The sequence below is a fragment of the Apteryx mantelli genome, chromosome Z, assembly GCF_036417845.1.
Source record: "Apteryx mantelli isolate bAptMan1 chromosome Z, bAptMan1.hap1, whole genome shotgun sequence".
NCBI classification, from domain to species: Eukaryota; Metazoa; Chordata; class Aves; order Apterygiformes; family Apterygidae; genus Apteryx; species Apteryx mantelli.
The window spans coordinates 44261607-44282368 of NC_090020.1; the positions used below are offsets into that span (position 1 = coordinate 44261607).

At 41.5% G+C, this 20762-nt stretch overlaps 1 long non-coding RNA gene across 3 annotated transcripts in view; it reads left to right on the forward strand.

Moving 5' to 3' along the window:
* Positions 1-18986, forward strand: part of LOC136995321 (uncharacterized) — a 28990-nt gene extending 10004 nt beyond the window's left edge. For 2 of the 3 annotated variants that reach the window (XR_010886892.1, XR_010886891.1), the window contains exon 3: positions 6029-7196. This is a non-coding gene — a long non-coding RNA (uncharacterized lncRNA). Of the gene's footprint in view, positions 1-6028; positions 7197-18970 lie in introns of those variants that run through there. The other variant, XR_010886893.1, reaches the window with a different exon arrangement.
* Positions 18987-20762: the final 1776 nt, after the last annotated feature.

The window sequence follows — 20762 nt, forward strand, 5'->3', positions numbered from 1 at the left end:
GACCTAACTGCTCTTTACTCACCTCCTACTTTTGTGCAGTAGATTTTCTGGACAATCAGTTCCAATCAAGGTTTCCTTTTTCCTTATCTTATTTTGTATTCTTTCAAAGTATGCCCTTCTTAAAATCCAATATCTGTGTGCTACTTGCCTTTGAGTATGCCATTACCAACATATCAAATCTGATTGCATTGTGATCATTCACCCTTGAATGTCCACACAGTTCTATCTTCTCATATTTTTCTTCTGTTTCCTTAGATCAAAACAGAGTCTATTCTGCTTGGACATTGAACAAACTGAAACATGCTCTTGTCTTGTGCTTTCAGAGACGTGGTTTATGTCTTACTTTTTTACTGTTAACTGAAAAATTCTATGACTAGCTTTTAGGTCCTGTTATCTACATGAATATCTCCTGCTTCTGTGTTCTTATAATTAGTTCCCTCTCTGCAGCTAGTAATCAAGGCAGAGGTGATAGCAGCTATCCTAAGAGGTAAACAAAGATTATTAGCTCTGAAAAAAAGAAATTCTTGGTATTTGCATAACAGTCAGATAAAGCTGAAAGTCCTAGGTGAACTGAGAGTACTGCATGGTATGGAGATGTTGTACCTTGACAGTACACATAACTAGAGATGAATGGCAGGCTTATGTTTCCTCTTAAGTATATCTCTTCTCACTCACTCTTAAAGGTAAGATCCACAAAGTGCAACAAAACAATTTCTATCAGCCCAAAGCCAAGGAGTGAGATGTTCTTGAAGAAGATAAGGAAGCAGTGCCATCTATAGATTGTATACCACCTACAGATTGCATAACAAACAAAAAAACCCACAAATGTTTTATATAGGGCAGTTCCAATATTTTAGCAACATGTGGCTCAGCTCAAAATGTCTATGGCTGCAATATGTTTTCAATTAGTCTTTATCTGGAAGCATTATAGATACACAACAAAAGATTAAATTGGTACAAGAATGAATAGACTAGCTTTTCCCCTGGTCATTAACTACAAAACTTCCCCTTAATGTCTTATCTAAGTAAGGCAGAAATTGTTACAACTGTTTACTCCTAGGCTGCATTTTAATTATGAATTAGATATTCTTCCCTTCTCACCATCCTATTTTGCTTACTCCCAAACTGTATTTCTGATCTGTATCTTCTTCAACTAAGATTTTGTGTGGCTGCAAGGAAAATTATGCATCCGCAGACCAGTTCCTGAACCATAGGTACCACCACCTTACTCAGGAAGGAGGAAAGAAAATATAGAGTCCTCTGTGCAGAGGTACCAGGATGCGGAGGGTTGAGCCTACACTATACAGTGAGTGTGCTGAAATGCAGATTGGCCTGTCCTCACCGCTTTCTGAAAACAACAAACTCACCACCATTTCTGAAAACAAAAACCAAGGACAGGTCAATATGCCATTTTGGTAAGTCATCTAACATTCAGTACCAGTCTCTGTGTGATACCTACTTAGTATTAGGGAGATTTCACTTAACTGGCGAGGAGCACGAGAGCTAAGTAGAGGGGAAGAAAGGGCTTGATTCCACCCAGGCACCTCACAGGCCTACTTATACATGTTATATAAAAAGGCTTTGAAGGAGAACCATAAATAGAATCCTGAAGCACTGAAAACCAGGAATTTATTTTCTTGATATGTGTCTTAGCCACTAGACTATGGTGTCATTCATGCTTCTATGCTTGGTTTCAACTAGCGGGAGGGAGGGAGAGGAGTAGAGGGGGCATCCCCCGTCAGCCTGCCCTATTGCCTTGGAAAGCAGAAGCCTTGAGTTTGGTCCCTCTTGACTCCTGGTAGCCTAGAACCCATCTCCTCCCTGGAGGAGTGTTCTAAATATTAGGGTTTTATTAAACATACAACAATTAGAGTATTATTAATCAGGATAGTATAAAAAGTTTGAGCATCACTGTCATTAATATTGTAAAAGAAAACTGAAGTACCCATTTCTGGGAAGGGTCCAAACATCTCAGTATGTGTGGCAAACTAGATACATATATACTGGCCTGGACCACAGTGGGACTTGAGTGGGAGATATTTGATTTTCAAGCATTAATATCTAAAGTATTCCAGAGTCCTCCCTTCAGCATCCTAGGTCCTTTGAAACCCTAATATAACAGACACATCTATAAATACAATGGTATCTGTGATAGGACTGTTCTTTTACACACCAGATTAAATAGTAAAATCACTGAAAAAAGCATCTCCTACCTTCCTGCCACCATCATTGCTTCAGTAGCAAGAGGAAGACTAGGGAAAATGTGGGCCCTTTGCTGAATGGGGTGGGTGCCCTGGTGACGAAGGATGCAGAGAAGGCAGAGTTACTGAATGCCTTCTTTGCTTCAGTCTTTACTGCTCAGGCCAGCCCTCAGGAACCCCAGACCCTGGAGGCAAGAGAGAAAGTCTGGAGAAAGGAAGACTTTCCCTTGGTGGAGGAGGAGTGGGTTAGAGATCACTTAAGCAAACTTGTCACCCACAAATCCATGGGCCCCAATGGGATGCACCCGCGAGTGCTGAGGGAGCTGGCGGACGTTATTGCTGAGCCACTCTCCATCATCTTTGAAAGGTCATGGAGAACAGGAGAGGTGCCTGAAGACTGGAAGAAAGCCAGTGTCACCCCAGTCTTCAAAAAGGGCAGGAAGGAGGACCCAGGGAACTACAGGCCAGTGAGCCTCACCTGCATCCCTGGAAAGGTGATGGAGCAGCTCATCCTGGAGGCCATCTCCAAGCATGTGGAGGACAAGAAGGTGCTCAGGAGTAGTCAGCATGGCTTCACCAAGGGGAAATCATGCCTAACCAATCTGATAGCCTTCTCTGATGGAATGACTGGCTGGGTAGATGAGGGGAGAGCGGTGGATGCTGTCTACCTTGACTTCAGCAAGGCTTTTGACACCGTCTCCCATGACATCCTCATAGACAAGCTCAGGAAGTGTGAGCTAGATGAGTGGACAGTGAGGTGGATTGAGAACTGGCTGAATGGCAGAGCTCAGAGGGTTGTGATCAGCAGCGCAGAGTCTAGTTGGAGGCCTGTAGCTAGCGGTGTCCCCCAGGGGTCAGTACTGGGTCCAGTCTTGTTCAACTTCTTCATCAATGACCTGGATGAAGGGACAGAGTGCACCCTCAGCAAGTTTGCTGACGATACAAAACTGGGAGGAGTGGCAGATACGCCAGAGGGCTGTGCTGCCATTCAGAGAGACGTGGAGAGGCTGGAGAGGTGGGCAGAGAGGAACCTCCTGAAGTTCAACAAAGGCAAGTGCAGGGTCCTGCACCTGGGGAGGAATAACCCCATGCAGCAGTACAGGTTGGGCGTTGACCTGCTGGAAAGCAACTCTGCGGAGAAGGACCTGGGAGTGCTGGTGGACACCAAGTTAAGCATGAGGCAGCAATGTGCCCTTGTGGCCAAGAAGGCCAATGGTATGCTGGGGTGCATCAGGAAGAGCACTGCCAGCAGGTCGAGGGAGGTGATTCTCCCCCTCTACTCAGCCCTGGTGAGGCCACGTCTGGAGTACTGCATCCAGTTCTGGGCTCCCCAGTACAAGAGGGATGTGGCACTACTGGAGCAAGTCCAGCGAAGGGCTACAAAGATGATTAGGGGACTGGAGCATCTCTCTTATGAGGAAAGGCTGAGAGAGCTGGGCCTGTTTAGCCTGGAGAAGAGAAGGCTGAGAGGAGATCTTATTAACATGTACAAGTAACTGAAGGGAGAGTGTCAAGAGGATGGAGCCAGACTCTTTTCAGTGGTGCCCAGCGACAGGACGCGAGGCAACGGGCACAAACTGAAACACAGACGCTTCCATCTGAACATGAGGAAAAACTTCTTCACTGTGAGGGTGACAGAGCACTGGAACAGGTTGCCCAGGGAGGTTGTGGAGTCTCCTTCTCTGGAGATATTCAGAAGCTGTCTGGACAGGGTCCTGGCAACCTGCTCTAGGTGACCCTGCTTGAGCAGGTGGTTTGAAGTACATGATCTCCAGAGGTCCCTTCCAACCTCAGCAATTCTGTGATTCTGTGATCATGTTTTTCTTATAGAAATCATTATTGTAAATGTCATGACTTTTGATATCTTGTTATTCCTATAAAATACATACTAGTGTCAGGCTTGCTACCCAAATTTCCAGAACAATGCAACATTTTACTGTCATATATAATTACAGCCAAACCATGGGTAGCAAACTCAGCATTCAATACAAGAACATTAGAATCAAAGAACTTCTTCAATGTTAGAGCACAGTCAACTTCAAATCTTAAACTCACAGATGAGATTTCCTCTAAAAATATATATACAACCCTTAATATTGTCTGTCATTCCAGGCCAGCAAGAGTTGGCTTTTCCAACCCGTATTATTGCACAGGGCAGAGACACTAATCTGAATGAAAATCTCTCTGGGAAAAACTGTCATTTCCTCATACACAATAACAGCCAGACTCACATTTCCAGTCACTTTCCACACATAAGTAAAACAAGAGCTTATCAAATATAATAGGGTTGTCCACAGATTCTGTGGCACAAGTACAGCCACTATTATCAGCCAGAAAAGCAATTACAACAAGAACAGTCTTGCTAATGGGTGACATTTTGGTCTTTACTGCAACAGTTCTTCAAACTAAGCAAGTCTTTAGACATGGTAGTTTAAATTTTGTTACAATAAAAAGGCATTATTCCTAGATAGGACAGGTCTACTCGTGAGAAACTGCATGTGTGTGATAATAAAAATAGGCTAATAACAAAGGATATACACTTGACAAAAACAACTTGAGTAGCCAATAGGAATTCGATAACAATGTACATGGTTAGAAAATGCCTGGAAAATGAGTAGATAAAATAGTTTAAATGAGGTGTAAAAGATGGTTCTTCTAGGCATTCATTTGCAGATGTCTCACCCTGTTCCGCCAGGCTGTTTTAAAAGATACATGAGGTAAACAAGATAGCCTTATTAGAAAAAAATTTGCTTTGATTTTGGTAATAAAACAAAGCCCCTTAATTTCATTTTAACTAAACAAGTGGCTTTCTCTAATAATTTCAGTGTCTCAGGTCAGATAAATCCAGCAAAAGCAGTAAGTGTTAATTGGGATCTATTTAATCTCTTTTGCAAAAATTTAAATTTCATATTAAAGAAACTTTTCATCCAGTTTACAGTGTCAGTCTTTCTTGTTTTTTGCTTTTGTAATTTAAGATACAATCCAATGATAACTAAAACTAACAGAAAATTTTTAAATTGACTTCAGTGTGTGGGTCAGCCATTTAGTCATACAGTCCTTTTGTTGCCAAGAAGCTTTAGGATCAGCTCTTAATGACCCTGATAAGCATCTGGTATGTTACTCTTGGGCACCACAAGAATCTGATCCTAGCGTAGCATAAACCACATGTTCACTGGCTGTCTTCTGTCCCCCCACCCTCTGCGGAAAATATCCCATTTGTCTTAGGTGCAGAAATAGCGAATAGCAAATTGCAGTTGAATTACAATAATTGTTTCTTAAGCAACATTCCAACATCATTTCAAAGACATTTTGTATCACTTGTACCCTAAAACTCCACACAGAGTTTATTATTTCTTTTTAGTCTACAAAAAATTCAATTGGAATTAAAAGACAGTCAATTATAAAAGAAAAACTGTTTGAGTTTTTCAACCAGTTCACAGTGGACGTAATTTCAATTCTATTTTTTAAATTCTAGTTAAAGAAAAAAAAAAAAAAAAACCTTCGTTCCAAAATAGAACAATTTTTTTTCTGCATACCCCACTGCGAGACAAGCTAAGCTCTTCCATCAACAGCTGCAAATTCTGGTCCATCTCAGGAGAGAAAAGAATAAATTCTAATGTGAAGTTGGTTTTCAGATGAAGAGCTATCACTATTGCAGACATGCCTGAGCAGTGGTTTGCCCTGGTACCAGCCAGTACCAATTCATTTCCCGCTTGCAAGTGTATCACTCATTGCAGAGCAATAGGTGTGTGTGTTGCAAAGGAAGCTACACCAGACCCACGGTTCCTGCTATGCCTTAGAGGTAAAGTACTTTCTTCTTCTTACAGTGGCATCTTCTTGCAAGTGATGGCCTGAAGAGCAATCTGAAGTACTGGACAAACTTCCCAGACAGGGGAGAAAACGTAATTCCATGCGGCAGCGGTGCGGTAATCCAGAGCTTGCTGATCCACAGGTTCAGACCAAGGAGTCTCCTGAAAGCACAGGTAGCAAAACTGAGTGCTCTCTCCCAGGCCATAGAAGTTCATGGTCCTGGCTGCAGCACCCACTTGGGCACCATATTAAAACATTAGTGATCAATAGCAGAAATCAAGAAAGAACCATCTCCATGGTAAGAGGAGACTTTAAGTATCGCTTGTGGGTGGAGGAGGGCAAGAGAATGGGAAGTAATTTCTAGTACAGTAAAAACAATTGCTCCTCTAGTCAGACTTCAACACTTGGCCTTGTATTTTTCCTGTAATTTTTACTGATGGCAGGGAGCTTTGATAAACAGCTCTATAAATAGTGAAAGCAGCATTGACCACGATTCTGCTTCTGGCCAATGCCGTTGCACGGTTGCAAGATTCACTGCTATTCACTCAGTACTGGAAGAGATTTTGACAGGTGCCAAATGCCATCCCTGCCCACCCTACAAAATGTTTTAGCAATGAGTAAACATGGGGGGGGAGGAATCATACTATATTGTAAGGAATAGAGAAAGACAGCACAAGGGGAAAGGAATGTTTATTATAATTAATGGTAGTGAAATTAAGCAATAAGTATTCCAAAGTATTAGTAATGTCACTCTGTAAGAAAGACCAATATAGTGGTTTCATTGATACTTTTTCCCAATGATATCTTCTTCAGTCCTGCCTGCTTACAAATAAAGCCATGTTTTCAACCACTCTCTTGTATAACCCAAGTCTTGATGCTGAGAGTTAAGGCAGACTCATTCTTTTCTCGTAACAAAGGTTTTTCAGGATAAAGCGTACCCTCAGAAAAGGCTCTGCAAACTTGTTCTCCAGTGAAATTGTGACATCGATGCAAACCTCTTCTGTTCTCCCTTTACAGCAACAATTTGTAGAGCTGCCATTGATTGAAACTCAGTGATTCTGTCAGTGAGTGATACATGGGAAAAAATATGACTCTCAGCTCCCTCTTTATTTCCATTGCTAACAGGAATAAAATAGCAACAAAAGTGTTCCTAAAATCACCAAAAAAGATTGAATTGCTTCAAGGGCTTACTGTTTGGAGCAGAAGAACCAGATTCACCAGCACATTTCAAAGCAGAGCAAGAGCCTCCTTTCAGGCAAGGTCTACTTTTAAAATGCAGTATTTCAGAAACTGTCAGCTCCAGATCTGCCTAATTCAAGGTTCAGGTTTCTGTGCTTCTACAACAGGCAAAAATCTTCAGACACTCTGTTGCCAGCTACATGCTCCACACACGCACCTGTCACATATTGAACTTGAAAAGTGCACATTAACCTTCATAATATAAAGGTACAACTGAAAGGTATATTTGGAAATTCCCCAAAAGACCTTTGAAACCATACTTCGAAACCATAGTCCGTTTTAAACATTACCTTTTAAAAAATACATTTGACCCTATGATGAAGAATTCAATTAGGATATTTCACAGGTAATGACTTTTTATTTTCTAATTCAGCCATCCATAAAATGGAGTCTTCTGTGTGCTTACTGAAGCATTTTTAATTGTGCTTTTCTTTACAGCCAAGCTGAAGGCCAGTAGAATAAGAAATGAATTTAAAAGTTCATTATATTCTCCAGATTTTTAGGGAAAACACTGTCATGAGGTAAGCATGGAGTTGCTCCTCACTTTCAAAAAGAGCTGTTCAGACCATATACTTGGTGACTAGTGAACAGGAAAACATCGCTTCCGTTAAGCAAGTTTTTCCTGTGGCATAGCACAGGCCACAGCCCTGTGCAATGGCCATGCCAGCTGCACATTGGCCAAAGGAGGACTGATCAGCTGCAAGGTCTGGCTGCCTTGAATGAAAGAGAGCTCCCATAAGAAGCCCCACTAGAAAGAGCAGCTCCCTGAAGGCAAGCTTATCCCAAGACCCATCAGAAACCCCTAAATGATAGCCTTTGACAGGTGAGAGTGGCTGGTGTAAGCAGTTGAAATTACTTGGTTAACTGTCACCTACTCATCCCTGGACCTGCCTGGCCACTACAGCCCTGCTGGCGGATCACTGGGCCATACTGACCCTGACACCGGCTCTGGCCCCGATCCTGACCAGGACTTGCCACCGTGCACCCCAGCTCCTTGTGGTGAGGCCGCTGCTCCTGTCTGCCTGGCGCCACTCAGCTCCCGGCTCACCTTCCCCTGCGGAGCAGCTGCCCTCGCTGTGCCCAGACAGGAACAAGTTGGGTGAAACCAATCAGCCATTAGGCACTAAAATGAATTCCCTCAGAGAGTCCACAAAGGACAGATATACCCCATGACTAATGGCAAAATAATCTGATGTCTTAGTCCATACTTACATCCTCAAAAAAAATGTCTGGGAACTAGAATTAGTAAACCGACTACACACTAAAAATCACAAATTCAAGAGAAGCATTGGTTTTGTACATCATCATAGTTTTCCTCACACATCACCTATGGTTAAATCCTTCACATCCAAGAAGCAATAAGTCCATCTGTCTCACTGTCCCTAGGAGCTGAATGAGCTCCTTGGCTGTCTCTACGCTAATGCCTCAAATACCTCTCTTCTACCAGCCATTTTCCTCTCCAGGTTGTTCAATATAAAAGTTAAACTCAGGGCATGTTCTCAAACCATAACTTGGCAGATTACTATTTTTATACGAAATCTAAGAAGGACTTGTGTGCCTAAAAGCTTGTCTGTTTTTTCTAGTTATACCAGTTGATCTAAGAAGAGCTACCACACCTCTTGCCCTACCAGCACTGGCTTGCCAGATAACTCCCTTTATTGCCTATAACAAATCTCTGTTAGAAGACCAGGAAGGAGGATTTCACACAATCTCCAGTCAGGAAAGACAAAATATAGATTAATTAAACAATTAGGTCTTGGTCCAGAAATTTAGCTCTAATCAGTTAATATCTATAATACTAAGTATCCACTTAGAAAGGTGGTCACTAAGCATATCTCCATCTGGTCTAGAATGACTAATTTTGCAAAAACATCAACACCCCGGAAAATTATTCTCAGCAGTACACAGTGTTTACCAAAAACTGCTTGCAGTGGGCAACAGCCAGTCCTCCTGAACTCTTCAAGACCTCATATCCACTTGTCCCTCATATTAAGAAACCTACAGGGAAAATTGCTGCTAGCGGCTTCATATCTCCTAGGAGTCCTAAATCTTGTACAGATGGTTTTCTTGGTGCTTTTAGTCCCCCAAAATATCTAAGAAAACGACTATCAAATATAGTGTGCTGATAGTGTCAGTAGCCTTGAGAATTTAAGCAACTATCTTATATAAGTGTATTATTATGTATATTCCCTAAAAATAATAATAATAATAAAAAAAATCACTTCAGTTATTTTCACCATCACAGGTAATCTATGAATTGCTGTGACCTTTTCAAATGCTTGTTATTTTGTTAAATTTTACTGACATAGTTCTTACACATGGCTGTCTTTCTTTGGCTACGTTACCCAGTTAAGTTGTTCTTGAACGCATACACTCTTAGCTTACTAATAATTAAAGCTTCTGATTCCTGGAAATGAATGACAAACTTATCTACCACTCTCCAGGAAATTAAAACAAGTCAGACAATGAACCTGATAGATCCCTCAAAGGGATTTTCCCTGCCTGTATAATACTTTTCTTCACTTGGAAGTTAAGTATTTTCTTTGCTTTAGTGCCATTCATGCTCAAAGACGCTGACCTGAAACAATAGTCCTTTTTCCCTCAAACTGGCTGCCCTGCCAACAATCCGCAAGCTGATGCACAGGTTAGCATAACTCATCTATTGTTAACATGACCACAATGCAAACTTAATTATAGTATATGGCACTCTTGCAACAATTCCCTCTCTTAAAAAGGGATGGATGTATACTCTCATAATTACAGGAGAGAATTCATGGAACAGTTTAGCCTGCTGCAAGGAAAGTTATGGAAAAATGCCTTTACTTCCAGGTCTTAGAGCCATGTAAGTGAACTTCTGCTGAAGCCACATTTAATGTTTATTTCACATCTGTCTGCTCTTCAGTAAGGATGATCAGAAGCATGTAGCTACTTCCTTAAAAGCACCTGTTCACTTGTTTTTCCAGTGCAGAATATAAGGTCATCAAATGAAGCTAGAAAGAACTGGATTAAACAAAACAAAAAAAAAGATGTTTTCCCCTGCCAGAGTATCAGACTTACAGAACTCTCTGCCAAAGTGTGCCATCATGCAGAAATTTATGTGGCTTCAAAGGAAGAGTGGACTAATACTTTAAAGAGAGATATGTTAAGGATTTATAAATATATAAACCACATCAAATTCAGGAAGTTTCCCTGAAATGAAAGCAGAATGAAGCCTGGGAGAGTACCTAGGGAAAGTATCAAGTGTGTTTGCCCTGTTACTACTTTACCTGGGCATCTGTTCAATGACTATTGTTGCTGACAGGATACTGAACTGGCAGGAGCTCATGTGTAGCTATGTTCTAGCCTATCATCCAGGTCACTAAGACTATTGAATAGCACTGGATTCAGGCTAGATCCCTGATCCTCTTGCATTGTTACAGAAGCAGATTTATTATATTGGTTTGACATGATACATTCTTAACAAACAAACATTGACTGTTTTCCTTGGTTGCTTCTAAATAGAAATATCTTCTTTGGGCGTTTTCTAGAGACTTTTCCCTGGGAAATGAAGATAATGGCAGCTGATCTGTAACTTTCCAGTTCTTCCTCTATTTTCCTTTTTAAAGATAAATAATACATTTGTTCTTGTTCATTCTGCCATTGCCTCACTAAACCTTCACAGGTCCTCAGAGATACCTCCTGCTTGCTCCGAGACTGCTATAGCCACTTCAAGAACAAAGTTCTGTGGTTTCAGGTCAAGCTCATTTCAAAACACCTACTTTACCTAAGTACTATTACAGTCTTTCCCTTTTACATGCTGAGGTGTTATGCCTTGAAGTCAAGTACGAATTATGCCGGCTTTCTGATTGCGGTTGAAGTCTTTCGTAAAGATCAGCATCAAAAGATACTAACCTTGGCCTTCTCAGCTTCATGTGCCAATAATTTTTCTTCTCTCTTCAGTAGCAGACCAACCTTTCCCTTGGCCTTCTCAGCTTCATGTGCCAATAATTTTTCTTCTCTCTTCAGTAGCAGACCAACCTTTCCCTTGGCCTTGTGTTTACTGCTAATGCACTAATAAAATGATTCCTTGTTACCCTTCTAGCTATGTGGGTATTTTGTACTTTGATTTTTTTTCTTAAGATTATGCTGCACTTCCATCCTCATACTTACTTATCTGACCTAGTTCCCAGCTCCTGCACACTTTCCTCCTGGTCTTAAGTCCATGAATTTGCATCTTTACAGCATCTCCTATCTTTCCTCTGCAACAGGATAGTTTTCATTGTGTGTATTTGAATGAAAGTGAGTATCGCCACTATTAATTCAATATTGTCCGTTGTATGAGCCATACTCTGAGCATAACCATGAGATAGGAATGCTCAAAAAAACTAGGGACTTCCCCCTCCCATTTCTGGACTTCAGCAGGGTTTATGTTGGAGCTAGGCACCAAGGTGCTCAGACTGGAGATGGGCTGGCCACAAGGGCATCACAGAGTAGCACAAACCTGGAGAGCTTTCATGTTAGAAGGAGATGCAGTCACATGCTCAGGCACTTCCAGGAGTTGGCAGCCACTCAGCAGGTCTTGTGCATCACAGTATCCTACATAGCTAGCTCAAGCCTTTCTTTAGATCTGACACATGGTCATGAGTAACTATAACCATTCCTTCCCTCTGCCAATTTTGAAGTGAAAAAATTTTTCACGGATATGCAGACAGTGTCAAATAGTTGAGAGAACTCAAGATTTCAGAGATTTTTCAATTTGGAAAATGTATTTTTCTTTCCCCTCTGAAAGTGGGACAAACTTCATCCACAATGATATACAATGAATACTAGTGCTACAGTATTTACAAGAAAAGGGTTAAATTACTAGGGGAAACTGTCATCTTATTGGTATTGTATTTCTACACTAGAAAAAAAAGGAAGTAGAATCTTAGACTGTCTGGGGTGAATCTTCCTTAAATTAGTACTGCACAGCAAGAAAAGACATTAACTCTACAGTACAAAAATGATTGCATCATTCATCATAGATCACCAAGGCTTGTAGTTTTCAAGGTTTCCATACTAAAAATACAACCATTTAATTAGGATTATAAACTGTGCAATGCTTTACTGCCATCTATTTAATACAAAAATGTCCAGATTTTGGTATGATAAATATCCATTCCACATCTAATATCCAAAGGCATCCGTTGCTGATCATCTGTCTCTGTGCAAACTGTGATAGAATTTATAATATAAACCATTATTATTGGGATGATTAAGTACAAGGAGTTGAATCCTGTTCTCTGTGCAGTGGTGTAAATGCAGAGTAATACCATTGGCTTGCATGGCATTACCCTACATTTACATTGGGAGGCAACACAATTTCAGTTACAGAAATGCTGGTAGCAGAGCCCAAGAGTGCTCCATGCAAGCACTTTGGGGTTTTACAGGTAGGCTGACCCTATGTCCTTCTCTTCTTCTCCTTCATCCCACTCCTATGTGGCATGTACATTATCAGCATTTACTGCCTACAGCAGCAGGACAGTACTGGTCACCACGACTGGCCCGTCATTCCTACAAACACAGCTGTCCAGTCCAGCCACTTCCAGGAGAGCTCAGCAGAGAAAATACTGTCCTGAAAATACTGTTAACACAGATGCCTCCAACATTTATAGTTAGTCCATGAAGGCTTTAATTAATCTCCTGCCCCTAATTAAAACCCAAACAAATCAAAATGCAAAACCTATCCACAAAGCAGTCTGGGAAGTGTTTGCTTTTGGGGCGGGGCAGGGGGGGACAATGGGCATCATCTCATCAATATCTGTGCATCACTTCTGCAGCCAGCAGTTAATGCCAGTCCGTCCTATAGTCAAATTAATGCCATCAGTCAGAACGCTTGCTCTGCCATCCCAGCCCCAACATTAGTAAACCTTCCCTCCCTGACCCCAATCCCAAAATGGTTCCTCTGGTAGCTGCTTCTCCCGCAGCTGCTATGGCTGGGGAAGACAGCCAAGGAAGGTCTACCTGTCCTCGACAATTTGGGGAGGGGGGAGAGTGGGAAAGCAAGGATCAGAGGAAAGAACTACCCAGCCTTGGACTGCCAGGCTCTGTGCAACAAGAACAGGGCACACAGCCCACCAGTGGCAGTCCCAGCCCAAGGAGCATGCTAATGACATGGGCCTGCTGCTTGGAAAACTGTATTTCCAGGCTGTATAAACCACCTCAGCCTTTCACACAAAAAGCTTTACCTCTTGCATTTGTTATGAAGCAATAATCAGGATGAAATCAGAAGGCATCTTTATACATTATTCTGAAAACCTGTGGAATTTAATAAAGAAGTAGATCCTTCCTGCTTTTTGGTAGATACCCCTGCAATAAAATCCTATTAGATTCTCTGACACTTACTCACCAGAGAGAAACTTGCAGGCACAAAAGCCTTTCTGAATCTCTGCCTTTGTCCTTCAAGACAGTCTCTAGGCTAGTATTTTGGAAATTGTAAAAATGTTATATTTGGTTTTAAGGAATATCACCTCCCTACCGAATGGGTCGCGATATCCCAGAATTGGCTATGAAGAATTAGGCTTGATGAAATACAACACACAGTCTGAGTGAAGCAAGCAGTTAAAATTTAGGAAGCAATCCATTTTTGTCAGTAAGCTCATATGCTTAAATCAAACAATAAGCACAGCAAAACTTCTCCACAATACTTACTGGAATTCTACCAAATCTTAATGGAAAATGCTTCCAAGAAACAGCTTCAAAAAGACTCATTTAAAACTAAAATTATACAAACAGCTTTTTTATTTATAAGCCCACATTCTCCCTTCCACAGAGATGGAAGCAACATGCATTCTTATGCTGGATCATTTATCTTCATAAGTCAGGCTTCAGATCCACACCACATAACATTCTAATCTTTAATACATTTGTTCTATAGGTCTGCTGTGTGCAGAGATAAAAATGTTATTAGTAGTGTCCCAAAGCAGCTCACAAAACATCACTTATTATTTATGCAAGCAAGAAGTGTAAAGAAATCTGTAACCTTTGGGCTTTTGAGAAAATTACAGAATATAGTATGGATGAATAATTGGTTGCAATTCGTCTCACTCAATATTGACAGTCACACAATCTGTTTCATATACTTTATAAATTAGAGGCTGATCTAAAGAATAATTCTTTGGTGCTGAACACATTTTACTGATTTATTTGTGGTTAAAAATGTAATCACTATACAGATGAGCAGAAAACCTGGGAGGTTTCTGTGGTGCCCCTTGCAAAAGATAAGAAGCAGGCAACACACCGGAGATTATTTCAGCAACAAAGCTTCAAAGTCGCTACTGTTCCCTGTCTCTTGAGGAGCACCATGTTGGAGAGGCAGGATGCTACCTCTGCCTCAGCGGCAACTCAGATTAAGCAATCAGGGTGTAGATCCCAGACTGCACTTCTATGTTCAGCTAACGCCTTTTGTAGAAAATAACGTGCTGCTAAATGAGGAAATGGTATTGTAATTAACAAGAATTAAGGAATAATCTTCTGAAAATGATAGGGAGGACTTGCTTTTCTGAAAATAACAGTTAGACAAAAAAGCAAGATGAGAAATTACTGCCTACATACTAACAACGTCAAGCGTAAGAATGGAGAGCTGCTTCTTATGAAGCAATGTGAAAAGCATTATAATTGACTCTACAACTGGCAGAGGCTTTGGATTGATGCCTTGACTGGCTTCACGTGGCAAGAGCAGGTGTCCTGATTTGCAAAGGCTTGTTGTTTTTAAATAGGCTGGGTTTGGCAAAGGGCAGTGATGCAGCCAATATTTTCGCAGGAACACTCAGAGGATATGAATAGGAGAAGGAGAGGAATGATTGTACAGCATTTCATACCTTACCCACACGTAAGGACATAGCACAAGTACTTGTCACAGGATGACTTGTGTAAGGTACAGAGGCTGTGAGTGGCCCTCCCCCAGAATAGTCCTGATGTGACCCCATTGAAAACATTTTCTAGAAAGCGTGGGTTATGATTTGGGGGGGGTGGCGGGGAAGGATTCTATTTTATTAGTATGCTGTTCATTCACCCAGCATGAAATTAAAATTCAGTTTTGAACAGGTAAGTGAGAATAGAATTCAGAGTGGACAAATTTCATCCCTACCTTCACTGCCCCTCGCTCCAGAGTCACTGAGGGTTGGTCAAGCATGTGCAGTTCCTCCCCAAAAAAAGAAAAAAGATTTTCTTAAACAGAGTAGATTAGGTACTGGTGGCAAGCATGATCACAGTGTTAGGGCAGGGTTTGAGTAGCTGGTCACAGATTCACTTTGCCTGTATAAAGAAGAGTATAAATCATAAAAACCTTTCTTTACTCAAGCACACATTTGTTCTTTATCTCTTTCTTTGCTAATGAACCTGCCCAGTCTTTATAGCCTTACCAAGAACCTTGGCTGCTTTGATACTGTTAGTTTCCTTTAGCAAGGGAAACATGTTCATGCTAGACAGAGCTGGTTTCAAATCAAAAACACATTTTAGAGGACTGCATCTTCTAGGTCAGTGAAGAGAATTACAGAAGTGTCTTCACACCGTTTTAACGTAAAAACGGTTTAAGTTTCAAATACTCAATAATGCAGAAGATGCTATCTCCTTTTATCAGATTTTTAAATTGCACAAATTTTATCAAGTTAACTAATTTGACACCCTACCACCCCCCAGCCCAGAGAGACATTTGAAGAAATGTCTCATTAACCTAGTTGTAAAAAGCATGCCAAGCTGAATTAAGCAACAAAGATTTTAATGAGGCATTTTTACTTTGCTGGAATTGCAGCGGACATCAGTTTTCATTTTTGTTGAATTAGTACAGTTCTTGTATTCTCATATGGCTCCAGAGCTTTTAAAATAACCAATAATAAGTACTACTATATCATTGAGGATTCTGAGCCAGACTGATATACAAGAGCACAAACAGTTCTCAAAGAGATAAACTTAAATTCTCCAGTGATTATATAATATAGAATTTAAATCTTTATTCTCCTGCAAGAAGTAAAAATAATTTCTGTCCTCAAAAGTCAACAACCTACCTATAAGAGGCTGGAGGAAGGTTAGGAACTCTTTTTATTTAAAAAGTCGTTAAAACTCAACAAAGCAGGCAGGGTTTTTTTTGTTTGTTTTAAATTTTGTACTTGTCTTTCAAAGTTTCCCAGAATAGCAGCAATGACCTGCTGATTTCATGTCCTGTTTTGCAAAAGAACTTTTTGTCATCTTGTTTACATTTGGAAGACTTACAAACAAGTGGAGGAATTTAGCCGAATACACCTGAGAATCAATGACTCTGCCATACAGCGTGCTGCCAAACACACAAGGTAAAGCCTGTGGTCTATGGAGACCGATTTTGAGGTTTTCTCCCAGTTGCCCTCTGAGCTAGTCTTCTGAAGTGTCATTTATAAATAATGATTGGTAAAAGCGTTCTTAGGTAGCACTGTAATATCACAGTAATTATTATTACATTTACAACTCTTATATAAGGATAAAACAGTAATTGGGCTCAAGCTGAGGCAGGAAAGAAGCAAACAGAAGCAAAGGAACAAACTATGCTAAGGGGCTTTGCTTACAGCCTTACTTTCAACTAGTAACGTTCACAATATTTGGCCATAACAATTCCTTCCACAGCATAAAATGGGAACCAGTGTTACAGAAAGGTCTGCTATGTTATAACATACTACTAAAACCAAAATATTACATATGTGAGGCTTAGACAATCTTGAGCAAATTCCCAGGCTTTGACAAGAGTAGAAACTCTGTTATCAGACTAAAAGTGCAATTTGCCATTGAGACCTGAACCTTGAACAGCAATTAAAGAGATTAACATGGTCCAAACAGATATTTTCTATGGACAGATGTATCTGAGAGGAGAGGTCAACCACTTTGTTTTCACTGTACTGAGACTTAGCTGCAGGACTTCATATGCACAAGGATACCCAGATCGATTTTTGCTTTACAGTTCCTCTGTCTCTCTGCCCCTTACCCTCCAAGGAAACTTTCCACCACACCTAATTCTTTGAACAGACAGAGCAACCTTACACATAACTCTGAACATTGTGTTTATTCTTTGGCCTCTCAAAATGCCATTCCTCCCCACCTAATTTAGCTTTAGTACCAAGCCCAGCACTTGAGCAGGAACCAGCTGATGCCGTCCTCCAGCACAGCCCACTGCGCACCACCAGCAGGGCCCTGCCGCCACCTTGAACAGCTCTGAGCTTGCTGCCTGAGCACACTGGGATAGAGCTGCCCCAGGACTGCCCTGTCTCAGCTTTGTATTGCCTACTATTTGCACTAGCCCGATGCCTTTACAAGATTAGGGAGGTATAGCAGTGTGGCAGAAGGGTTAAATCATGAGGTAACCAAATTACTTGTTCATAGCCTACCCTAGCACTCAAATCTTCTGTTAAGCACAACAGCATAGACTAACAAAGCTGGATGTAACACGTATCCCCCTAAAATAACCTGTCATAGCTTCTTAGGGACTTCCCTTGGCAGTTCATAGGGCAGCTTATTCCCATCAGCGTGCAGCTCCATTCTGGCTGAATCCTAAGGGAAGCAGCATGAGAGCAGAGGCTCCAGACTCACTTTATGGAGAAAAAAAAAAGTAGTATTCTTTTATTTGTGCAATGCCCAGAGTGTGGCAGGATGAGAACTGTGGGTGAAATCCTGCCCCTGGAACTTTACCACTCACTTTAGAGTTACCAGCAGGTTTTCCCAGAGCTTCATCCCCATACAGCAGCAAGATTAAACACTGAGAGACTCAGTAGGGAAAACTACTTATGTCTTCCATACAGCTCCATTAAAGCTAATGAAAAGACTTCCAGTGATTCCAGGAAATGCTTGGACAAAAGTTTTATGTGCCCTCTTGATGACCACTTAAAAAATATATATATATACATACAGAATATGCCTTCATGGAGGGGGATAGAGAAACACAGCTTCTGCCCATGCTCCAAACTGGCCATAAACAAGCAATTCCGGTTAGAAGCTGCTCAAAGCTGCACAGCACCTGATTTAATATGCCATGTCTCTGAGCAGGACTTACTAGTTTGATGAGAGCCCCATCCTGGTGTCATTGTGCAGGTTTCTGACCACAACGGGCTCCCAGCCAAGGCAGGACCATGAGAAATGAGCTTGCATCTGCTTAAACCCGTCCACAGAAACATGCCCATGAACTAGCTGAGGTTCTAGATAGGCCGATACATTTGCTCTAACAGTCATTCTGGCCAGCAAAGATTTTAGCTGAAATAATTATGTCAGTGACTGTTAAACCTGATACATTTTGTTGTAAAGAGACAAAGCTTGAGTAGACCATAACTAGAAATATATAATAGTGGAGTCTTCTTTCTATGAAACACAATGACTGTGGGGGGATGCTCCCAGCTTCCCCCCTCCCCCCCCATATACATTTGGTGCCAGTTACAATACAAGTAGCCTGAATTTCTGTGTTTTACACTCCAAAAGGGAGGATGTCAAGGCTTTGAGATAAGGCCTGCTTGGGTCCCAGGACCTTGAGAGACAAAAGCCTCCTCTCATTGCTGGGGCAGTGTTAAGTGCTGTGGTCAGGACTTTCCCCTCCTCATCAGGACCCTGAGAGATAACACCTGCTTCCACTGCTGGGGCCCCCTTGCGGACTGGAATTAACTCCTTCCTAGCCCAGCTATGGGATCTCTCCTTGGGACCCCCACTGCAAGAGTCAAGCAGTCATTTACAGCCACTCAAACTCCTTTCTTCAGTGCTGAAGAGTGCGCGAGGCAGCTAGCCTGCCCTTGGGGGTGCTCGGCCACCCCCCCCCAACCCGTGACCGTGGGTGCGATGGTCATAACAACGACGGAGGAGTTGAGCCCTGCGGCAGCCAAGAGCCAGGGACTGCGCCTGCGCGAAGGGAACTGCAGCTGGCCTAGCGACTCCACCGCCACCTTCCCCTGAAGGGTACAAACAGGTTGGCCCCGGAGGCCGTCCTTGGCTCTTCACAGGTGACAGCGGGTCTGCCAACTTGCGGAGCCCCTCGGGACGGGGATGCCCTCCCGCAGTTACTGCCCTGGGATTGAGCCCTGGGGCTGGCCGCTGAGGCAACGCATGGGTAAGATTAATCAGAATTGGTTTGCCTAGTTCATTCGTTTGGGTATTTACAGATAGTATAAATTAGCTATCCTTTTCTGTTTACTAAGTAGTTACTGTTAGCATAACTTTTAGTGTCATTAGAAATAAGTATTCTAGTTGAGCTGAGTTTCTGTTAATACAAATTCTTGCTTTGTACCATTGCAGCTTCTGTAGTAAATTTTGGTCTTTGAAGCAAGTTGTGGAGTCGTGCAGTAAATATCCTCTCCCCCTCCTCCCCTCCCTCGCGCCACACGAAACGCACACCGTCCAGGACTGTAAGATAGTCAGTCATCCCGTGACAATGACACTAAGAAAAATAAGAAATACAATATTATATTTTACAATATACCTTTGGAATAATTATTAATATTCAATAATTATTATTATTCAAACATGATGTCCAGAGAGCAATCATTCTATATCAATATCTATGGTTTCTTCTTTAAAGAATTGATTTGATAATATAATACTCATGAAACAGCTGCTCAGAATCACTGTTTCTCTCTGAGCACACTCTTTTGCATGCTACTTTGTGATATGGAAGCAAACTATAATTCTATTACACTATGTATTGAATAAACTATTGGTTCATTCTTTGGCAAAAATATGCAAATATTATTGCGCATTCTTGTAAAGATTATGAATACTGTTCAAAGCTCCATAGGTTGTATTGTAAAACAGAAAGCAATCAAGTGATGTAGTTCAACAGAGTTGTTATAAGTTAAGAAGAGAGGGAGCATGTTCCAGAAGCAATTGGGTGCCAGGCTTTATTTCATGAGATTCTACATTTGCATCATTATTACCACTATTTTTCTCTTGCTTTCTTGCCCAGTGCACCAACTTTATTCCCAGGTAGAGACACAGTTCTCTTTATGCATGTATCATCACCACCCTGCAAACAGCACGAGCAGGCTCAGTTCTATTAGGCCAAGCTGAGTTAGACCAGCTGTACTGCTGCTTCTCAGATAGCTTGTCTTTCAAGTACCAAAAAAAGAGGAAGCGTACATTGTAGCTGGCTATTGTTTCTTACAGTATAACACATTAGAGAAGAAAAACATAGGGAAATGGCTTGTAGCTGCACTACAGCTGATGAAATCATACCCACTTTCCTAAGCACTGTTGATGTATTATTCTCATCAGCACAACACATTGCCATCATCTCCTGGCCACTGAAAAAAAAGTTACCAGCATTTGTTGCATGGTCATTAAGGACTTGCATCTGTTTCTGTTCTAACAGCACTTCTCATAACAATTAGTTTCTTTGGCTGCTGTCTGGACTGTGCTCTTTGCACCTCGGCAGAAAATGCTATTAGAGCCTGGTCCTGTTCCCACTTAATTCAATAGACTAGACTTGAATTACAGCAATAAGCTTTTATAGTCCCAAGTTGCACAGTACAACAGGTTGGGGGTGGGGGGGGGGGGTCT